The sequence below is a fragment of the Lissotriton helveticus genome, chromosome 2_1 (assembly GCF_964261635.1).
Source record: "Lissotriton helveticus chromosome 2_1, aLisHel1.1, whole genome shotgun sequence".
Taxonomy (NCBI): domain Eukaryota; kingdom Metazoa; phylum Chordata; class Amphibia; order Caudata; family Salamandridae; genus Lissotriton; species Lissotriton helveticus.
Window position 1 is genome coordinate 359,250,666 of NC_136059.1, and position 23,190 is coordinate 359,273,855.

Below are 23,190 nucleotides of genomic sequence, written 5' to 3' on the forward strand. Positions count from 1 at the left end.
GGAGAAGATACAGGCAAGCTTGTTGTCGATGTCGTCAACGGAAGAGTCACCGTCGACGAACGGATTGCCGATGACGAGATGGGCGTCGACGACAGTGTCGACGACGCCCATCCTGCATTCGTTGTCGTCATGGTTGTCGTCGTCTAAGCACTCGTCGACGACACTGCCGTCGTCATCACCGTCGACATTCTTCGTCGTCGTCGAAGTCTTCGTCGCCGATATCCCCGTCGACATTCTGGTCGATGTCGCTGTCACCATCGTCAACGATCCTGCCGACGTCGCCTGTACCGTCGACGAGCCCGTCAACGGTACCACTTTAGACACCTTGGATTTCGACGCCTTCGTCGACGGAGCCTTACGTAGCGTCGTCGACGACTTGGAGCTTTTCTCTGACTTCTCAGATGACAGAGAAGATGGCTTCTTGAAAGCTGTAGCAGCCTTCAACACTCCTGAAGGCGTAGACGGTCCTTCCCTCTCCTTTGCACCGTGGTGAGGTGATTTTGCAGGACTTTGGCACTCAGACTCACGCGGGGTCTTTTTTGAGGCCTTAGCTGGATGCTCCACAGAAGGTGAGGAGGAAACCTCTTGACTGACCTTCTGGATGATGTAGCTGAAGAAGAATCCTCACTGTCGCTTGACACCGTCTCTTTCCTGGACTTCAATTTCTGGAGCCAAGTGAGGAGGCGACCCTCACGTTCCCGGAGAGTCTTTGTGGAAAAGGTGCGGCAGATCTTGCAGTCCGCAGCCTTATGATCGGATACAGGCAGTATATACAGTCCTTGTTAGACCTGGCACCTTGGCGTGAGTTTCCCTTCCACTTTTTGCTGTTGTGCCTCAGATGTTTTGCTGGTGTCCGCTACTCAGGGCACTGCGCCACGGCCAACCCGTGCCGCAGTGCAAGTGCTCCCTACTGTAAAGTGTACATGTGATTGATATACCTGATTGGTTCATTGGATTTACTGTCAGTCCCCAGTAAAGTGCACCAGGAGTGCCAGGGCTTGTGAATGCCAATACTGCTAGTGGGCCTGCAGCGCTGGTTGCGCCACCCACAGAAGCAGCCTTAAAATGTGTCTAGGGTCTGCCATTGCAGAACCTGCGTGCAGTCTGGTACTGTCATGCTGGCTGGGCAAGTGCACACACTTGCCAGCCCCTAAACCTTCCCTTAACTTCATATTAGTCACCCCTATGGTAGGCCTAAGGGCAGGGTGCATTGTAAGTGTAAGGTAGAACATGCCCTGATGTGTGTGGCATGTTCTAATAGTGAATTACTGCCAAATTCGTTTTTCACTATTGTAAGGCTACCAGTTCCCTTCTAGGCCAGATGGGCTGCTGGAATTATTACACTCTATAATCCCAGCAGGCTCAGGGAACATGGTAGAAATTAATGTTTAGTATGCCTGAACTCAGAATAATAAAATACTTCTTTTAGTAAAGTTTATTTTAATATCCTGTGTTTGCAAATGCTACTTTTAGAAAGTTAGCATTTGCTTGCCTAACCATTTCAGCCCGCCTCTGCTTGGATGTGGATCTGACTGTCTGGTGTGTGTGAGTGACCGGGCTGGGAGTTGACAGGTAGTGATTAGCAGGAGGACCCCTTAATGGGTGGTGGGAGTTTCCCCTGAATGATGCATCAGGCTGTGCTCTGCCACCACAATGCTGGCTCCGCCCTCCTGGGGAGCGACTGATGACTCAGCCTGCACCTGGCCCAGGAAGGACCGAAGCTTGTCAACAGAGTGCTCAGGCTGCCCCTGTCTTCACAATGCCGGCTCCGCCCCCCTGGGGAGCGGCTGATGTGCCTGCCCTCACACTGAATGCAGAAGCAGAAGTACCCACCACAAGTGCTCAGGAGCTGAGAGCAGTTATGCAGAGGCCCCCCTGGCCAGTGAGAACAAAAGAAACTGTGTATAAAAGTAGGAGCCCTGCTCCTTGTAAATTAGAATCCTGTTTCACCACGAAGGACCTCTGCCCGACTAGAAGGAGAAGAGACGCTGGGAGAACTGGCCTGCTGCTTGCCTTGCTGAGAAAGGAGAGGAAAAGACTTGATAAGAAAAGACTTTGCTGCTTTGTGCTTGAACATTCTCCAAGGGCTTGACTGAGCTTGCCCCCTGACCTGAGCCACAGGACCATCTGGCTCAACCTGCCTCTGCTCGTCTGCCGGTAATTAACCGGGATATCTACTACTGCCGGAGCTGTGACCTTGGTGCCCCCAGCCCCTCCCTGAGGCCGTGACCGACTGTGTCTCCTCGTCCCCGCCGAGGAAGAGCTCCGCTCCGTTGAGCTGCTCTCCCCCCGCTGAGGAGATCGCTGTGTTGACCGCCTGGAAGGCTCGCTGCTGTGGTGCCCCCCAGCCCCTCCCTCAGGCCGTGACCGACTGTGTCTCCTCGTCCCCGCCGAGGAAGAGCTCCGCTCCGTTGAGCCGCTCTTCCCCCGCTGAGGGGATCGCTGTGTCGACCGCCTAAGAGGGCCCGCTGCGGTGCCTCACCCTCCCGCCAGAAATCCCCACCGGACGCAAACAGACCCAGGGGACAGACCTCCGAACTGGACGGACGCCTCGGGTGCCAGCCTCGCTCTGCCTGAGCCGCTGGGCACCTCGCCTTTGTCCCCGGAGGAAAGCCGCCACCGAGACCGTCAACGGGCTCGGGGCCCGCAACGTTTGTTTCTACCCTTGATTTTGGGGTTGCCAGCCTGCCTGCAAGGGCCCAGGAATTGTGAATATCACCCGCGGTGCGAGCCGCCCCTGTTCCGCTGACTCGCACCGCTCTGTGTGCCTGCCTGCAGCTCCGCGCTGAGAAGAGCGCTCCAGCCCCTCCCGCTGGAATCCTTTAGCTGTCGGGGAGACGAGGCTGCAATCAGAGCCCCTGCCCGAGTGACTGGGGCTGCGCTGGGTCCGTGGGCCTCCCCTCCACCTGGACAGCTCTGAGGTCGGTGTTTCCCCCCCCGAGGGGGTTCCGCAGATCAGGGGGGGCCATCAGCTGTCAGAGACCCGGCCGGGCCGATCGCGTCTCACGCGGGAAGCGTGAGACTTGGCAGGGCGTCGGGATTTCACCCGTCTAAAGCGCACCCGAGTGCAGAAACGAACAAAGAATCAAGAGAACACTGTGGAATACAACTTGAGATAAGAACAGTGCATTTTTGAACTACAACTAAAAGAGAGCTTGCCTATTTACAACCTGTGGGCATACAGAACCGTTATTTGATCTTGTGATAAGTCTGACCTAAGAGATATATATATTTTACATAAAGAAGCGTATTTTTATATACTCACAGCCTGGTGTCCATTTGTGGGGGGATTGGTATATTTTACTGTGTGTGTGTCTACAAATGCTTAACTGACTAACGCCTGGAGAATCGCCTTGGCTGCTCACGCCACGCACCTAGAGGGTGAGCAAGGGTAATTCTGAAGGGTCATCCTTTGCCCTGACTTAGAGGAGAGGGTCCCTGCTTGTCACAAGTACCTACTTGCGCCAACCAGAGACCCCCAATTCTAACATTGGTCGCAGCGGTGAGGATTTGCGAATTTGCATTTGTAGTTTACATACAGTGAATTACTGATCACCACATAGGGAGAGCAGATCTATAACGCAGCCACAGGTTTCCAGTTCCTTTTTGCTAATTTTGTTGAGACATCTGCCATTACTGAAGCCATGCCTGGCTCACTTCCTGCCGGAAGAGCGCTCTCTACCTTCTCTGGAGCAGATGACATAGATTGGAGAGAGGGAGCCTTGAGGAGCTTAACCAATGACCAGCTAAAAGATCTCTGCACAAAATGCAGAATTGCCAAAGGTGGATTGAGCAACAAGACCCAACTCGTGACGGCGCTGAGAGCCTGGAGGGAGTCAAGAGATCCACAGACCCCGGTGGATATCGTTCCACCAGATGGCGCTGTAGAGCCCCCCAGAGGCCTGTCACCAGAGGAGCTGGCAGACAGAGCCGCAGACAGGGCACATGCAATGGAGATGGCAAGATTAGCTGGGCAAATGGAAATGGAAAAACAAAAACTGGAAATGGACAAGCAAAGATTGGCCATGGAGGCACAGCAACGCCAGCTGGACCATGACCTGAGAATGAAGGAGTTGGATCAAAGAGGTTTGGGAACAGCTCCTTCTGGTGGCAGCACAACGCCGGTGCAGGTAGAGTCCAAGGTGTACATCCCCAAAGATATAGTTAAAGAATTCTTTAGGGGGGATGACATAGGACAGTGGTTTAGGGCATATGAGGTAGCCATGTCCTCCCACCGGGTCCCTGAGAAAGATTGGGGAGCGGGGTTGTGGGGAAGGTTCCTTAGCGAAGGGCGGGACACCCTGCTAGATTTGCCCACTGCAGAACAGATTTCCTATCCCCACATGAAAGAGGCCTTAATGACCAGGTATGGGCTTACCCCTGAATTATATAGACAGAGGTTCAGGGGGTGTGCAAAGCGTCCTGGGACTACGTATGTGGAGTATGTGAATTTTTTTTGCAGAGCCCTGGATGGTTGGGTGAAGGGTAACAAGGTGAATGATTTTCAAAGTCTCTTTGATTTAATTGCATGGGAGCACTTGTCTGATAACTGTTTTCCTGAGTTACGCCAGCACCTGATTGATAGCAAGCTGTCCAACCCGAGGAAGCTTGCTGAGGAGGCGGACCGCTGGCTCAGCACCAGGGTCCACAAGGGTCCAGTGGGAGACTCCGCCAAGGGTGGGCAGGGTCCCCAGCAGAAGAGTGGGGGGGACAGGGGTAAACAGAAAGGGTTCCCTAAAGGCCCCCAAAGTAATCCCCAAGGGAACCAGCAGAAGGGTTCTCAGCCTCCCCCACCCCCAAAGCAGAATGGGGCCCCGACAGGTAGACCTGTTCCAAAGGGGCCCTTCAATTGTTACAAATGTGGTGACCCGGGGCACATAGCCAGTGACCCCAAGTGTCGCCTGTTTGGAAAACCAGCACCCACTGGTGCTCCGCCCCGACAAGTGACCAGTGTTCACTTAGGAGAAGAAGTGATGGTCCCGGGGGGTGGAGATCCTGTTCAGATGACCCTAGTCTCACTAGGAGACAGTGAGATGGTCCCTACAAACTACCTGCCCTCTAACACTAAAAAATATGGGCAGGTGGTTACCATCAATGGTAAGAAAGCGGAGGCTCTTAGAGATACAGGAGCCAGTGTGACTGCAGTGAGGCAGCACCTGGTGTCTCAAGAGCAGGTTGTACCCCATGCCTACTGTAGGGTTGTCAACGCTGACAATTCAGAGAGTCAGTGTCCGATGGCTCAAGTTCCCTTCGAGTGGGGGGGGTCTCTGGTACTCTGCAGGTCTGTGTGAGGAAAACCATGCCTGTTGACTGTTTGCTAGGGAATGACTTGGAGGACTCCCCTTGGGAAAAGGTGGAGAAAACGACTCACCTGAAGATGGTGGGTCTACCTGACTGGGCGTGCGTGACCACCCGGTCAATGGCAGCCAGTAGGGGTGATCAAGAAGTCCTGGGACCTGAAGGAGAGGCCCAGGAACCGGCCTTAGAGAGAAGGCGCAGGGGGCGCGGGAAACCGGCCCCTGCTGTTCCCACGGTCCAGGAGGAAGCAGACCTTGAGGGGGATGCCCTGGAGCCTACAGGGGAACAGATTGCTGAACTGGGGGACCTGCCTGAGCTGACCCATTGGCAGCAAGAAGGAGGCCCCTCCAGGGAGGAATTCTGCAAGGAGCAGAAAGAATGCCCTTCTCTCGTGGGTATGCGGCAGCAGGCTGCAGACCAGGCCAATGGTGTTCAGGCCAAAACACATTATGTGTACTGGGAGAATGACCTCCTGTATTCAGAGCCTAAGACTGCTGAACCTGGGTCAGCCCGTGTGCTGGTGGTACCCCAGAAGTTCAGAGCCTTCCTACTGGGACTGGCTCATGATGTGCCGTTAGCAGGACATTTGGGGATGGACAAGACCTATGACAGGCTTGTCACCCACTTTTACTGGCCCCAAATGCACAAGAGCTCAGATGCTCATTGTAGGACCTGTCCAACTTGCCAGGCAAGTGGGAAGAGTGGAGGGAAGAACAAGGCTCCACTCCAACCATTCCCTGTGGTCAGTACTCCATTCCAACGAGTGGGTATTGACATTGTTGGGCCTCTGGACCCCAAGACAGCCATGGGCAACAGGTTCATCCTGGTCTTGGTGGATCATGCCACCCGGTACCCGGAAGCCATCCCTCTGAGGACAGTGACGGCCCCCGTGGTGGGGCGTGCACTAATGGGAATTTTCTCCAGAGTGGGGTTCCCTCTAGAGGTGGTGAGCGACAGAGGGACCAACTTCATATCCAAGTATATGAAGTCCCTTTGGCAAGAGTGTGGTGTGACCTACAAGTTCACCACACCTTACCATCCACAAGGAAATGGGTTGGTTGAAAGATTCAACCGAACCCTGAAGGGCATGATCATGGGCCTGGAAGGTCCAATGAGGCGTAAGTGGGACGTCCTCTTACCATGCCTGCTCTTTGCATACCGCGAGGTGCCACAGAAGTCTCTAGGGTTCAGCCCCTTTGAGCTGCTGTATGGTCACCCCGTGAGAGGACCACTGAGTTTGGTAAAGGAAGGCTGGGAGCAATCTCCCAGGAAACCTCCCCAGAATGTATATAGCTACATGCTGGCCTTCAGAAACCAAACCAGGCGCTTCAGACAACTTGCTGAGGCAAATCTAGAAGCTAGCCAGGAGGAGATGAAGCGGTGGTACGACCAGAATGCCACTCTGGTAGAGCTTCAGCCTGGACAAGAGGTGTATGTCTTGGCCCCAGTGGAACCCTGTGCACTTCAGGATAAGTGGACAGGCCCATTTGAGGTTGTGGAGCGCAAGAGCTCAGTGACATACTTGGTGGACATGAAGACGCCCAGGAATCCTTTAAGGGTCTTACATGTCAACCGCCTCAAGCCCCACTTGAGAAGGTCCGAAGTGGGCATGCTGTTGGCCACTGATGATGGAATGGAAGAGGAGTCTGAGCCTCTTCCTGACCTCTTAGTGGCCTGTGAGAAAGATGGGTCAATGGATGGAGTTAACCTCTCACCCACCCTGACCCCTGAGCAACAGGAAGACTGCCGCCAGTTGCTGGGGCAGTTTCCAGACCTGTTCTCCCTGGTTCCTAGTGTCACAGATTGGTGCGTCCATGATGTGGACACAGGAGACAGCTTACCTGTGAAGCATAAGGCTTACAGGGTAACTGACAGGGTCCGGGCCTGCATCAAGGAGGAGGTCTCCAAGATGCTTGCTCTTAGGGTGGTTGAGTCTTCCAGCAGTCCTTGGTCCAGCCCCGTGGTCTTGGTCCCAAAGGCTGCTGCGCCGGGAGCCACACCTGAACTCCGGTTCTGTGTGGACTACAGAGGACTCAATTCAGTCACCAAGACTGACGCGCACCCTATCCCCAGAGCTGATGAGCTCATTGATCGGCTAGGGGCTGCCCGGTTCCTCAGCACGTTTGATTTAACGTCTGGGTACTGGCAGATCGCCTTGACCGATGGGGCAAAGGAGAGGTCCGCATTCTCCACACCAGATGGGCATTTCCAGTTCCGGGTTATGCCATTTGGGATGAAGAATGCCCCTGCCACCTTTCAGAGGTTGGTCAACCAGGTGTTGGTTGGGCTGGATGAGTTCAGTGCCGCCTACCTGGATGACATCGCAGTGTTCAGTGGTACCTGGCCAGAACACCTGCGACACCTCTGGGAAGTGTTGATGGCCCTGCGCAAGGCAGGCCTCACAATCAAGGCGAGCAAGTGCCAGATTGGGCAGGGTTCCGTGGTGTACTTGGGACACCAAGTGGGGAGTGGCAAGGTGGCACCCTTGCAACCCAAAATTGAGACCATCCTGGCTTGGGAACCCCCCAAGACCCAGACTGCAGTGAGAGCCTTCCTGGGGCTCACTGGGTATTACAGGAGGTTTGTCAAGGGCTATGGCACTATTGTGACCCCCTTGACAGAGCTGACTTCTAAGAAGCAGCCCAGGAATGTGATTTGGACTGACACCTGTCAGAAGGCTTTTGACACCCTGAAGACTGCCATGTGCACGGCGCCCGTGCTCCTGGCTCCTGATTTCTCCAAGGAATTCATAGTGCAAACAGACGCTTCAGAGCATGGTGTAGGGGCTGTTCTCTCACAGATGACTGAGGAGGGCTGGGACCACCCTGTAGCCTTCATCAGTAGGAGGTTACTTCCACGGGAAAGTAGGTGGAGTGCAATAGAGCGTGAAGCATTTGCTGTGGTCTGGGCACTGAAGAAGCTAAGACCCTACTTGTTTGGGTCTCACTTCCGGGTTCAGACAGACCACAGGCCCCTCAGGTGGTTGATGCAAATGAGGGGTGAGAACCCAAAACTGTTGAGGTGGTCCATCTCCCTACAGGGTATGGACTTTACGGTGGAACACCGCCCTGGCACAGATCACGCCAACGCTGACGGTCTGTCCAGGTTTTTCCGCCTTAGTGATGTGGAACTCCCTGGGGAAGGGTAGTTCCCCCCACATTTCAGCTGGAGGGGACACGTGTTAGACCTGGCACCTTGGCGTGAGTTTCCCTTCCACTTTTTGCTGTTGTGCCTCAGATGTTTTGCTGGTGTCCGCTACTCAGGGCACTGCGCCACGGCCAACCCGTGCCGCAGTGCAAGTGCTCCCTACTGTAAAGTGTACATGTGATTGATATACCTGATTGGTTCATTGGATTTACTGTCAGTCCCCAGTAAAGTGCACCAGGAGTGCCAGGGCTTGTGAATGCCAATACTGCTAGTGGGCCTGCAGCGCTGGTTGCGCCACCCACAGAAGCAGCCTTAAAATGTGTCTAGGGTCTGCCATTGCAGAACCTGCGTGCAGTCTGGTACTGTCATGCTGGCTGGGCAAGTGCACACACTTGCCAGCCCCTAAACCTTCCCTTAACTTCATATTAGTCACCCCTATGGTAGGCCTAAGGGCAGGGTGCATTGTAAGTGTAAGGTAGAACATGCCCTGATGTGTGTGGCATGTTCTAATAGTGAATTACTGCCAAATTCGTTTTTCACTATTGTAAGGCTACCAGTTCCCTTCTAGGCCAGATGGGCTGCTGGAATTATTACACTCTATAATCCCAGCAGGCTCAGGGAACATGGTAGAAATTAATGTTTAGTATGCCTGAACTCAGAATAATAAAATACTTCTTTTAGTAAAGTTTATTTTAATATCCTGTGTTTGCAAATGCTACTTTTAGAAAGTTAGCATTTGCTTGCCTAACCATTTCAGCCCGCCTCTGCTTGGATGTGGATCTGACTGTCTGGTGTGTGTGAGTGACCGGGCTGGGAGTTGACAGGTAGTGATTAGCAGGAGGACCCCTTAATGGGTGGTGGGAGTTTCCCCTGAATGATGCATCAGGCTGTGCTCTGCCACCACAATGCTGGCTCCGCCCTCCTGGGGAGCGACTGATGACTCAGCCTGCACCTGGCCCAGGAAGGACCGAAGCTTGTCAACAGAGTGCTCAGGCTGCCCCTGTCTTCACAATGCCGGCTCCGCCCCCCTGGGGAGCGGCTGATGTGCCTGCCCTCACACTGAATGCAGAAGCAGAAGTACCCACCACAAGTGCTCAGGAGCTGAGAGCAGTTATGCAGAGGCCCCCCTGGCCAGTGAGAACAAAAGAAACTGTGTATAAAAGTAGGAGCCCTGCTCCTTGTAAATTAGAATCCTGTTTCACCACGAAGGACCTCTGCCCGACTAGAAGGAGAAGAGACGCTGGGAGAACTGGCCTGCTGCTTGCCTTGCTGAGAAAGGAGAGGAAAAGACTTGATAAGAAAAGACTTTGCTGCTTTGTGCTTGAACATTCTCCAAGGGCTTGACTGAGCTTGCCCCCTGACCTGAGCCACAGGACCATCTGGCTCAACCTGCCTCTGCTCGTCTGCCGGTAATTAACCGGGATATCTACTACTGCCGGAGCTGTGACCTTGGTGCCCCCAGCCCCTCCCTGAGGCCGTGACCGACTGTGTCTCCTCGTCCCCGCCGAGGAAGAGCTCCGCTCCGTTGAGCTGCTCTCCCCCCGCTGAGGAGATCGCTGTGTTGACCGCCTGGAAGGCTCGCTGCTGTGGTGCCCCCCAGCCCCTCCCTCAGGCCGTGACCGACTGTGTCTCCTCGTCCCCGCCGAGGAAGAGCTCCGCTCCGTTGAGCCGCTCTTCCCCCGCTGAGGGGATCGCTGTGTCGACCGCCTAAGAGGGCCCGCTGCGGTGCCTCACCCTCCCGCCAGAAATCCCCACCGGACGCAAACAGACCCAGGGGACAGACCTCCGAACTGGACGGACGCCTCGGGTGCCAGCCTCGCTCTGCCTGAGCCGCTGGGCACCTCGCCTTTGTCCCCGGAGGAAAGCCGCCACCGAGACCGTCAACGGGCTCGGGGCCCGCAACGTTTGTTTCTACCCTTGATTTTGGGGTTGCCAGCCTGCCTGCAAGGGCCCAGGAATTGTGAATATCACCCGCGGTGCGAGCCGCCCCTGTTCCGCTGACTCGCACCGCTCTGTGTGCCTGCCTGCAGCTCCGCGCTGAGAAGAGCGCTCCAGCCCCTCCCGCTGGAATCCTTTAGCTGTCGGGGAGACGAGGCTGCAATCAGAGCCCCTGCCCGAGTGACTGGGGCTGCGCTGGGTCCGTGGGCCTCCCCTCCACCTGGACAGCTCTGAGGTCGGTGTTTCCCCCCCCGAGGGGGTTCCGCAGATCAGGGGGGCCATCAGCTGTCAGAGACCCGGCCGGGCCGATCGCGTCTCACGCGGGAAGCGTGAGACTTGGCAGGGCGTCGGGATTTCACCCGTCTAAAGCGCACCCGAGTGCAGAAACGAACAAAGAATCAAGAGAACACTGTGGAATACAACTTGAGATAAGAACAGTGCATTTTTGAACTACAACTAAAAGAGAGCTTGCCTATTTACAACCTGTGGGCATACAGAACCGTTATTTGATCTTGTGATAAGTCTGACCTAAGAGATATATATATTTTACATAAAGAAGCGTATTTTTATATACTCACAGCCTGGTGTCCATTTGTGGGGGGATTGGTATATTTTACTGTGTGTGTGTCTACAAATGCTTAACTGACTAACGCCTGGAGAATCGCCTTGGCTGCTCACGCCACGCACCTAGAGGGTGAGCAAGGGTAATTCTGAAGGGTCATCCTTTGCCCTGACTTAGAGGAGAGGGTCCCTGCTTGTCACAAGTACCTACTTGCGCCAACCAGAGACCCCCAATTCTAACAGTCCTTATGCCTGTCCTCCACATAAAGCCTTTTCTTGCCACAGTTGGAACATGACTTGAAAAGAGCCTTCTTCTCCTTGTCAGACATTTCAGAAGAAATACCTAACAATCCTGAAGAAAAAACTGAAGAAAAACCTCAAAAGAGTATAAAATGAGCAGAGCTCAAAGGAGACTCCCTAAGCACAACGTGCGGTAGAAAATCAGAGGCTCTGAGGTTCCTTCAGGAGGGCTCTATGGGGTGAGGCTCTTCTGATTGGCTGATGCTTAGTTTGGTCTCTTTTACAAAAAGAGGCGGATATGCTACAAAAGGGAATGAGGCCTAGGCCTTTTTCTTTCTCTTTTTTACCTACTGCTATGTTATTTTTGTTACCGAGGCTCCCATTCCGACGACGGGGAATGATACAAAAGCATGGGAATCTATGAAAGTTCCAATACTGGGGCAATCAGTGGTGCTTGTTATCGAGGCCTACACTACTCAATGATAGGCTGAATAGTTCGGAACAATTCAGATTTTTAGGTTTTGATCTCACTCTGGGATATTAAGCGAGCCCTCAATACCCATGCCCACCCTACAAATTTTGCCATGGCTGTTGCCATAGGTGGAGACGTGTCAGTCCGCAGGATGCGTTCTGCTTCAGCTGCCCGTCTAGTGCCCAGCTGCTTACAAATTGGAAGTAGCCAGAACCGACGTGGGGCAGCATAAGCCACGCAAACAAAGAGGAGATGGGACAAAGATTCATTACAGGACCTGCATCCCGGACAAGTAGTTACTGCATTAATGGACCATTTTACAGTGGATAATCTCACTGGAAGTGAGCCCACCCTGAACTGAAAATACAGTTTACGGTCCATTGGTTTTGTGATTAGATCCCAGTAAATTTCCAACTTCGGACTGGCTTTATTGTATTGTATTGTATTGTATGGCCTACTTGTACAGCGCAAAAACTGTCACCCAAAGGGTATCCTGGCGCTTGACTTGATCAGCCCTACACAACCTTATGCTACTTTAAGAACTTTACAGCGACCTGGGAAAAAGGTGTGTTTTTAATCCTTTTTTAAAGGAGGAGAGGTCCTCCTTACTTCTCAGTGAAAAAGGTAGACCATTCCACAATTTAGCTGCGGTAAACCTAAAGGAGCGACCACCCGTCCGCTTTCTCATGATTTTAGGAATAACCACCAAACAGGCGGAGGAAGAGCGGAGGGATCTGGCGGGAGTATACCAAGAGAACATCGTCTGCAGCGAAGAAGGCCCCTGGCCATGAAGAGCCCTAAAGACAAGGCATAATGCCTTAAACTCAATGCGCCGGGCAATTGGCAGCCAGTGAAGTTCCATAAGCGCCAAGGAAGATGAATCAAGGCGCCGTCTGGAGAGGGCCAACTTTGCAGCCATATTCTGTACCCGCTGCAGTTTACCCATAAGGGTGGCTGGCGCGCCCAGAAGTAGCGCATTGCAGTAATCAAGCCTGCTTAGGATGATACGACGCACTACCTCTGGGCGGGCAGGCTCAGGGAGAAAAGAAAGGATCTTCCGTAAGGTTCGAAGCAGCAACATGCACGTTGCCACGGTTTCGTTAACAAACTCGTCCAGCTGCAGATTAGGTTCGAATAACACCCCCAGGTTCCGGGTGGACACTGCCACTGTCCCCATGCTCTGGAAAGAAGAAGGCCAAAAGTCTGGTGGCAAAGGCCGAGGGACGCAATCCAGAGAGCAGTGCAGTACCTCGGTCTTTGAGCTGTTAAACTGCAGTGAGTTGAGGCTGAGCCATTCTGCAGTGGCAGACATGCAGCGGTGGTCAGTCTTTTGTGACACAGCATCCTTACCCTCAAACGAGAAGATAAGTTGCGTGTCATCCGCATAATTGATGACCGCAATGCCAAAGGACTTAATTAGGCTGACATGGGGACGAAGGTACAGATTGAAAAGAATAGGGCTAATGGCCGACCCTTGAGGCACGCCCTGCCCAACCCTCCTGATGTCCGAGCGGTAGGGTGGCAAGGCAACGACCTGGTGTCTGTTGCCAAGATACGAGACCAACCAGTCAAGAGCCAGGCCAGAAACCCCAGTCTCCTCTAGTCTCCTGATCAGAATGGCATGGCTGACCGTATCGAACGCGGCCGACATGTCGAGCAGCACTAGAAAGGCTGCTCGACCAAGGTCGACACGCGAGCGAAGGTCATCCAAGGCGGTCACTAATGCGGACTCAGTGCCATGTGCTGGCCTGAAACCAAACTGGGCCGTGTCCAGGCAGATGTTAGTCTCCAAAAAACTGGACAGATGTTTTGTCGCCAGCTTCTCCAAGATCTTGATTGGGAAGGGGAGCAGGGAGATAGGTCTATAATTCTCCGGGCAGGTAGGATCCAGTGTATCCTTTTTCAAAAGTGGCGATACCACGCCCAACTTCCAACAGTCCGGCACCTGAGCAGTGCTAAAAGACTGACAGCAGGTAGCGTAAAGAGGGGGGTAGAGCTCCTTATGGAACGTTTTCCAATGTTTGTGTGGCAGTGGGTCGAGAGGGGAACCCGACGAGATCCCATCCGCCGTGGAACAGAAATCCTCGAAGGAGGGAAGAGGAAAACTGTTCAACTGAGCCCGCCTAACATCCGGCTCTGCAAGCCCAGAAGTGATCCCATCTACCGGGTGAGGCAGAACTTGACGAGCTGAGGTGACCGGAGTCACAAGATTACTCAGAATGAGGGAGATCTTATCTTCAAAGGCCTTTGCCAAGGAATCACAAAGCAGTTGGGAGGCCACGATATCCTTAGAGGCACATGCGGGGCGAGATAAATCCCTAACAAACTTAAACAATGCCTGAGATTTATTTGCCGCTGTTAGCAATGTTTCCTCAAGGAAACTAGCTTTAGCACACTTAATCTCAGTTTTGTAGACCGCTAGCGCTTGTTTAAAAACAGCCTTGTCGGACTCAAGGTATTGTCTCCTCCAACGGCGCTCAGCGCGTCTACACTGGAGTTTTAACTGATAGAGCTCCTTGGAGAACCAGGGCATAGCCGGCTTAGCTCTGTCTCTAATTTTCCATAGTGGAGCTAATTTGTCCAGTGAAGTAGAAATTTTCTGACAGAAGGTCAGGTAACTCTCCTCCACATTGCCCCCCAGAGAAAAGCCTTCCGCTAGCAGGGTTGGCAGACTCGACTGTTTCAGGAGCCTAGACCATTGCCTACCCAGCTTTGAGGTGGCACCCGTCGTGCCCCTTTCCACTAGATCAGCAGGCAGTATCAGGGAGAAGTGGACCAGGAAATGGTCCGTCCAGCATTGAGGAATAATGGTCCGTACCCGTACCTGACTAGCATCTGCCAGGATCATGTCCAATACATGACCCTTAGAGTGGGTCGGAGTAAGTACCAGTTGCTGCAGATGGATATTGCGACATTATGTTCCAGGAATCGGCATGTGAGGGTGAGTGGCTCACCTTGCCTGATGTTATTATCCCGAAACCATTCCCAATACTTAGCCTTCAGCACCTCCTTAGTTGGAAAATGTGAATTTGCGGGATCCACCCACATCAAAGCCAGGCCTATAACGGATAAGAGGTCTCTTACCGCCCATAGCCATTTAATGCGATGTGAAATGTCAGGCCTTATTATTTCTAGAAAACCTTTTGCGTAGCCTGCGAGCTCTGGTGTGGTCCAGAGTCTCCTCCAATAGAGGAAAGGCCGAAGTTTGGCTACAGCAGCAATCGGTTTTATCTCTAAATCAATTAGTAAAGGGCTGGTAGGAGTGTTCTGTGGCAGTCTAGCAATTTTCCTTAGAAACCTATTTTCCGAAGTAGTTAGTTCCGAGCCATATAAGGCTGAGCTAACGGCTTTCATGCTATAAATTTCTAAAACTGGGCTGAAGGGCTTAGTGTATGATAGGTTATATTCTTGGTGCTGGATCCCTGAAATCTGCCTATGTTTAAGAGAAGCTAATTCCACCTGGTGATCCCACTTCATATTATCTTGGAAGTTCACCCCTAGATAGGTGAACTCCTTCACCAAATCCAATGGTCTATCATTCATACAAATGACCACTTTAAAGGCCTTATGAGCATTTAATGCCATTAGCTTTGTCTTTGACACATTGATCCTCTGCGAACAAAAACCCTCAAAAGTTTTGTAGCCCGCTAGGGGTCTTGGACAAGATCAATGCGTCATCGGCAAACATCAATATAGGCGCTTTGTCACCAGCTAGTGTGGGGGCATCGGACGGCATTGCACTCATGTAATCCACTATCCCATTGATGTAAAGTGTGAAAGGCGTAGGAGCCATAACACAGCCTTGTCTCACACCTCTTTCAACTGGAAATAATTCAGTTACTTCTCCTTGCCCGCCCCATCTAATTTGTGCACTATTATTATCGTGTAGTCTGATAATCAGCGTCAAGAGCTCAGGTGGAAGCCCTAATTCTCGTAAGGTTAGCGATAGCTTTGTGCGGGGGACAAGATCGAATGCCGCCCTAAGATCTACAAATGCGACATACAGGCTTCCATTACCTAATATCAAAGTCTTCCAATGAATCAAAGCAAATCGAAACACCTGGCCGATAGTGTTAAGGAATGCACGAAATCCAGCTTGCAGGAGGGACAAGACCTCAAACTTCTCGATCCATTCCTGCACTCTATTAAGCACGAGTCTCCCAATTATTTTCTGGAGACAATCGATTAAGCTGATAGGCCTGTAATTCCCTGGACTTAATTTGTCCCCCTTCTTATAAACAGGGATGATCTCTGCTTTCTTCCAGGAATCAGGTATAGGGGCTCCTTGGGCAATGGCATGGGACAGCAAAAAGATGTACCAGCACCATCTGTCTTTATTATATAAAAAGATGTCCCCAGGTATGCCATCAGGCCCTGGTGCCTTTCCAGCTAATACTCTTTTAAGTTCAATCTCTAACTCTGCCTTAGTGAATGTCTTGTGCTGATAAAGCTCAGTTAAAATTTCCCCCTCTCATTTTGGGACAGTTGAGGCATAGTGGGGTTTAAAATAATTCACCCAGTCAGATTGAGAGACGTGATTTTGAGAACGCTCAGGCAGGCCCCCGTTCGACCATTTATAGACGTCCCAAAATTGTTAGTGTTTTTCATGGCACAAGCATCCCTTAACTCCTGCCATCTTTTTTCACCCCAAAGTTTCTTAGCTTTTGACTGGGTGTCCTTATAAAGTGACCTCACTTCACGGACCTCTATGGGGACACCCTCTTTAATAGCATTCCCTAAGGCCTTACATGCCACTCGACAATCTGCGTTGTACCATTGCCCTTCCATCAATGCAGGCGCTTTTAGGTTCTTTCCCTGCTTAAAGAAATAAGTGAGTAATAGTTTAAAAAAAAGTGTTATGTATGCTTATTGACCTTGCTAAATCGCTTTTTTCCTCAGTGCTAACCTTTAGATCATTAGTCGCATAATCCAAACTCTGGAGGACATTATCTAGTAAGGAAGGCGAATTTATTAACTTTACCCACTTGAGCCGCCTTAGGTCATTAGATGGAACAACCTTGCCTAGATGATGCCCATCCCTGGATTGGGAACCCGTCGTTTGACAGTACAGGGCCAAGGTTCCACACAGTGGATTATGGTCACTTTAACCCCTTCGACGCTCATGACGAGCTGGGCTCGTCATGGCGTAGCCTCCTCGCACGCTCATGACGAGCCCAGCTCGTCACGTAAAGTGCGCTTTTTAAAAACCCAGCGTACGGGCGGAATTCCGCCCGCACGCATGCGGTTAAAGCCTATCTATTACCATCATATCCACCACCTGGTGCCATAGACCCAGGCTCACCAGGACGTAATCTATTCTGCTAGCGTGATAGCCATTGTTGAAAGTATTGGCTCCATGTCTATCTGACTTGGTACGCCCATTTGCAGCTCTTAAACCCTGTTCTAAACAAACATTATTTATTTGGATGACCACATCTGTCCATCTCCTTATAGGATTTAACTCTAGCGATGGAACACCCCATTTACTATCTTCTGCTTCTGTCCAATTACCGTCTTCCGTAGTAAGGGGTTCAAACGTTGTATTAAAGTCCCCCGCTATTAGTATATTTGAGATGCCTGTTTGCATATCCAAGAGATCCTCGAGAGCCGCTAAAACTCTCGACCTTTTCCCTCTTGTTCCTCTGACATAGATGTTATATATGTATAGTGTTAAGTGGTCTCGCGTGCACAACCTAATGGCCTGAATATCTTCACTTTGTGTTGGTAGAACCTAGATATCAACCTCGAGCTCTTGGCGTACCCATATAGTCAATCCTCCAGAGGGCCTTCCTTTAGCTCCCTTGGTTGCTGCTACAGAATAATTCAAATATCCTACATGGAACTGGGGTAGTTTGGCCCAGGTCTCTTGGAAGAGGCATATATCATAAGCCTCTATGAATACATGTCACTCCCAGGAGCTCATCTCCGTACTAAGGCTTGCAATGTTCCAACTCTTTCTATTTACAGCTGATATAGGGACTGGGGTCTGGGGCGTTATTTCTTTCTGTGTCGATAGAATAACCGTTCGCTGTACACCTTCTGCTTAGATAGATGAAACCTGAACCTTCTTGGCATTCGGTGCCCGCTTAGTAGGTACTTCCTTAGTCAATATAAACCCAAGCCCTGTAAATGCTCCAAGTATTTCTTTTGACCCTAGTCAATCGTTGTTCTCTAGGGTGGAACATCCCTGCATTCTGGGGGGTCTCAGTGTGACCCTAATATCATGACCAGGTGGAGAACGTCGGAATTGGATTTTAGAATTCTCCGGGGGCTAGTGCGGAACTCCAACGTGAAGAGATTTTCAACAAGATCTATGCTTTTCATTGTGAGTTCAATACAGTAATAAGGGTGTCTAGAGGAAGAAATCCTTCGTGCAGCTATTATATCGTCTCTAATCACTGAACGGCAACCTCTAACGTGCCTTTTCCAATGGATAGCTTTGTTAGTAAGCAAGTCCCTGTTCTCATTGCCACCATTGGGATCGCATTTTGGGACATTTGCCATGTAAATTTTAAAAGGATTTAGTAGGTTAGGAATACTCTCTTGATCAGGCCCCATGTCAGGTTGTTGGTTCGATAAACCCCCATAGGGGTGAGTTTTATGGCCAAGGGGCAAATGATTTACAATGCCCATTATTGGGCTGTATAAAGTGTTGCTATTGTTAGCTGCGTAGGGGGATGAGCGCCTTGCCATTACGGAGGTTGCCCTACTCGAGCTCTCGATGGCTGTGGCTGGTTTATGAATTTTGTTTGTCCCTCTAACAACTTTGTTGCCGGCTGAGCCTATAGTAGCCGTGACACCCACCAATTCATTGGGAATAGAACCTAAGGGAGGTTCCGGAGCGCTGACGTACTGTGAGCCGCCCTTTCCCTGTGGCTCTACCTCTGATGTCAAAGATTTGACCATAAATAGTATCTCCTCTAATGTACCCTTCATAGCCCGCACTTCGGCTCTCAGTGTAACAACTTCTTGGCACATAATGTGCCAATCTGAATGTGAGTCTGGGACATTAGCTTGTTCATGTGGAATTGGGATCATATGGATTTGTTCTAGCCTTAGGGGGACTTCTTCATCCCTATTCTGCCTTTGCAAGTCACCAAGGGGTTGGAATCTGTTTGTGCAGATAACTACTGGATCTATGTTGGCTGCGTGGTCTACACCTAGAGAAAGCTCTGCATGCTCAGTTGCAGACGGTAGACTAGCACTAAGATCCTGCACCCCATTGGTTGTGTTTGGTAATTGTTTCTACCCTGGCTTGCAAAACATGTTGGGAATAGTATGTTTCACCAGGTTCACCGATGGATTCCCTTTATGACTAGAATTTTTACTACTAATAGCGCTATTAACGTGTTTCAGGGAAGTGGATTCAAGGATAACTTCGCATTCAGTGATAAGGGTGTCTATTCGGTCCATGACACAATTATTAGCAGCAGCAGCAGTAGTTTTCCGGTGTTTTTTTGCCTTTTTCCTAGTTTTGCATCTAACCCCCCCCCTCACTTCCATCCCCACTCTCCTCCAGAGTCTTCCGATTCCCCATTAACTTGGTCACAAATATTTAAATAATAGCTACAAAAGGATAACAAGAGGCCCTCTTAGAACAACTTTTTCTGGGCTCCAAAAGCTTGAAGGGTACAAAACATACAATGGTAATGAATTACTTAAATGGTAAGCGATAAAAAATATTATTTCGTACTAAGTATGTGAGCAGAGAGGCAAAAGTTGCAAAATCCAGGGCAAGCCCACAAAAGCCAGGGAACAATCAACCAGCAAACAGTACCTTGACTTTCGCCCACCAACTTAAGGCAAAACCGGTGCATGGGGCGAAAGGGGAGTGGCCCTGCCCTGCCAGATCCTGTCAGAGACGGGCAAGGACGGGCCCGCACTTGGCCCGGGCTTCGACCGGTCGTGCCCGTGGGCGTCCTGCGATGCGGAGACGGGGCTTGGAGTCCCCTTACAAGTGCAGCAGTGGTGAAAATCGGCTCCCGAGATGCGGAGACCGCGGCTGAATTTAAATGCCTCCAGGTGCGGGAAAGGCGTCGGCGACTCCTGGCGCAGCAGCAGAGCAGCAAGGTCTCTTGGGGCTTGGAGTCCCCTTACAAGTGCAGCAGTGGTGAAAAGTGGCTCACGCGATGTGGAGACCGCGGCTGAATTTAAATGCCTCAACGCGCTGGAACGGCGTTGGCGCCTCCTGGCGCGGCAGCAGAGCAGCAGGGTCTCTTGGGGCTTGGAGTCCTCTTACAAATACAGCAGTGGTGAAAAGCGGCTCCCATGGGAACCACTCTTAGGAAAAAAATGCTGCATCAGAGAACAAGAACATAAGACCTGCGGTAGGAATCACAAATGGCTTAGCAATCAGCCAAAAAATACACACTTGCCAAAAGGGCTGAACCAGCAGCCAACCGGAGAGAGGGGCCAACCAAGGGACCCCGAAGGCACGCCAAGCCACACAGAACATACAAACGGGTCACTCAAAATGCCAGATTCCAGGAAGCAGATGGGATAACGCCCCCCATCGCGCCCGAGATCAACAAGCCAGCCTACGGAGGGGCAGGGGGGGCCACAAGGAGACGCTGAATGGCGGAGTCAGCATGAGTGTTAAACAAAAGGCAGGTTAACCAGACACTCCCTAATATTCTCAGGAAAAACAGCACCCGCAGCCAAGCATTGCAACGGAGCCACAGAGCTGGCCATAGCAAGGCCGAGAGCATTAGCAACATCAAAGGCCGCACGGAGAATAAACACAGCCAGCACTCGACCATCCAACACATTGTATCGTAGATCAGCACGGGCCCCCTCTTGGGAGACATGAGAAAGAAGGGACTCCACATAATCCCACAGGCTAGAGGTAGCCCTGGCCAACACACAAAGAGTGTTGTGCGCCGGCGCCATTTTCCACTCAACCGTCATCCTTGCGTTAGGTGCGGAGACCGCTCAACGCCATTCGTCTCTCAAGCGCCTACCGCAGCGCCATTTCGTAACCAACAGGTTCTTTTTTTGTTTATATATTTTAACTAACTTTGGCCAAAGCTCCTGTCAGTGTAGGCGCCCACGCCTGCCAACTTCACCTTCTGAATAGTGAAGGTTCCGCCCGACGCCTCTCGCGGGTTCCCCGGAGATAAGTTACGGCAGGCCGCCGCCTTACGTAGAAGGCATGACGTCCTTGAAGGTGGACAATCTTACCTACAGGACGTCGCCCGAAACACTGCAAAGAGTTTGAGAAGTATGGACGAGTAGGCGACGTCTATATCCCCCGCGACCGATACACGAAGGAGAGCCGTGGTTTTGCTTTCGTACGATTTCATGACAAACGTGATGCCGAGGATGCGATGGACGCCATGGACGGAGCCGTTCTGGATGGGTGCGAACTTCGGGTGCAGATGGCTCGTTATGGAAGGCCACCAGACTCGCACCATAGCCGCAGGGGACCACCACCCCGAAGATATGGAGGCAGTGGAGGAAGTTATGGACGCAGGAGTCGCAGTCCCAGGAGGCGTCGTCGGTCGAGGTCCCGCAGCAGGAGCCGCTCCAGATCCCGCAGCAGGAGCCGCTACAGCCGATCCAAGTCAAGATCCCGCACACGATCAAGGTCTCGTTCCACATCGAAGTCCCGCTCCGTCCGAAGATCGAAGTCTAAGTCCTCCACCGTTTCCAGATCCCGCTCGAGATCCCGATCCAGAGTGACGCCCCCGCCATCCAAGAAAGAATCAAAGTCCAGATCGCGCTCTGTGACCCCCGCACCCAAATCGCCAGAGGAAGAGGGAGCGGTGTCTTCGTAGTAACACGATTCAACAATGAAAGACGTCTACTATATGGACTCTCGGGAGTAAAGATCACAGGACCGATCAGTCAGTTGTCAAGCCCCGTGGCACAAGTAACCTGTCGAAAAGGTGGTTATTTGTAACATTTTGCTAACAGTTCTGTTAACCTTTTACTTGTTTAAATTTGCGCCTCAAGTGATAGACATTGTTTTTCATGTGCCATTGTCGTTGTTATTCCAATTTTTTGTAATTTAGTGAAGTGAACGACTACAGATATCTCTATTGGCTTGGATATTTGAGGTAAAATTCAACTTTGTTTATACACTGAGTTCTGATAGATGGAAATAGTTAAACTCGTAGTCCCATGGAGTCACTTTGACATTCTCCCTCGGTTTACAAAAATATAAAAGTTTATTTGCTAATGTCATTTTCAGTCCAGTGGTACGAGCTCACTGTATAAAATGTTTCAAGTAAATTTGTACAGGGATTGTGGTCCGGAATCTAATCTCTTCTCTTGTGTATTTTTGTGCACTAGGCGCAGTTGTGTAGCAGTTGAGTAATGCTGGTTAGCTGTTAAGGTGGCGTGTTGCAATGCAGAGTGCTTGGCTGTTTCCTGTTTTCTCCTGATTGCTCCTGTGTAAACGGTGCATTGGCGTGCAGAAACAAATGGCGGTCCTGCTAATTTAAGTGCCCGACCTACTGCATTTCCAGTCACAGCCGGGCCCTGCCTAAAACGGAGCATACAGTGAGCATCTCTAGCTGGTGAAATTACACCCCTTATATATTTTTTCCAGGCTGGTAATTCTGAATCCAAAGTTAACTTGCTGTATGATTGTTATGGCAAGATTCATTCCTTTGTAAGTATTCATGTCGTGCTTAAGACATTTTGTACGAAAACCACTTCCTGTAGTCTTCACACGTTTTTTTTGGTGTTGAAACATTTCCACAATTTTAATGTCAAACTTTTTTAATTGCTTGTTACCCTTGGTGTGAATGTCAAAGTTGCAAGTCGAGCTACTTCGGAGACTTGCACAGAAATGGAATAAATTGATGGCCTGTGCATAAGCAGACTGGAATATTTCGAATACTGTACATTGTTAATAAAAGTGTATTGCTATAAAATAAAATAAAAAATAAATAAATAAAAAAAAGAGTGTTGCGTGCCCGCAAAGCAGCACTGGATGAAGTGAAGATGTTACGCCCCCATGAATCCAACCACCGGGTCACCCGAGATGGAGGAAACAACACCACAGGCAAGGACAGAAAAGAAGTCCACAGAAGAGAGTCCTGAGTTGAAGGGTGGAAGGAAAGGCAGACTGGGGCGTGCGTAGCAGCACGGTGGCGATGCAGGAGCGGCTGAGGCACTGGATCACCCATGGCAGGACGCCCCCAAAAGAGTTGTGGAGTGACGCTTCGAAAGGAAGGAACAGCTCCCGTCCACCAGAGCCCTGGTGGAGAACTTCCAAGAGATTATCCGTAGGGAATGGGGTGGCGGGTCGCCCATTTACAAAATGCCAGCACCCATGAAAATAGCCCGAACAAAGGCAACACTGGCCTCCGTAGGGGCTTAAAATAATTCAACCAGTCAGATTGAGAGACGTGATTTTAAGAACGCTCAGGCAGGCCCCCGTTCGACCATTTATAGACGTCCCAAAATTATTTGGGTTTTTCATAGCACAAGCAACTCTTCCGTGGGTGACAGCTGCAAACTGAGCTGTCCGTCCCCAAGTCCAGCTAGAGGGGGAAGCGGCCAGCCCCTGAATGGCGGGGAAGGCG

General features: G+C 51.2%; 1 protein-coding gene and 1 pseudogene across 5 annotated transcripts in view; one reads left to right on the top strand and one right to left on the bottom strand.

The window, feature by feature from the left end:
- Positions 1–23,190, bottom strand: part of CPLANE1 (ciliogenesis and planar polarity effector complex subunit 1) — a 2,766,109-nt gene that overhangs the window by 2,283,610 nt on the left and 459,309 nt on the right. The gene's annotated exons all lie outside the window — the stretch shown is intronic.
- LOC144819094 (uncharacterized) lies at positions 12,736–22,499 on the top strand (annotated as a pseudogene). Its single transcript, XR_013607219.1, has 2 exons — positions 12,736–12,977; positions 20,738–22,499. The product of XR_013607219.1 is annotated as an uncharacterized LOC144819094 (transcript).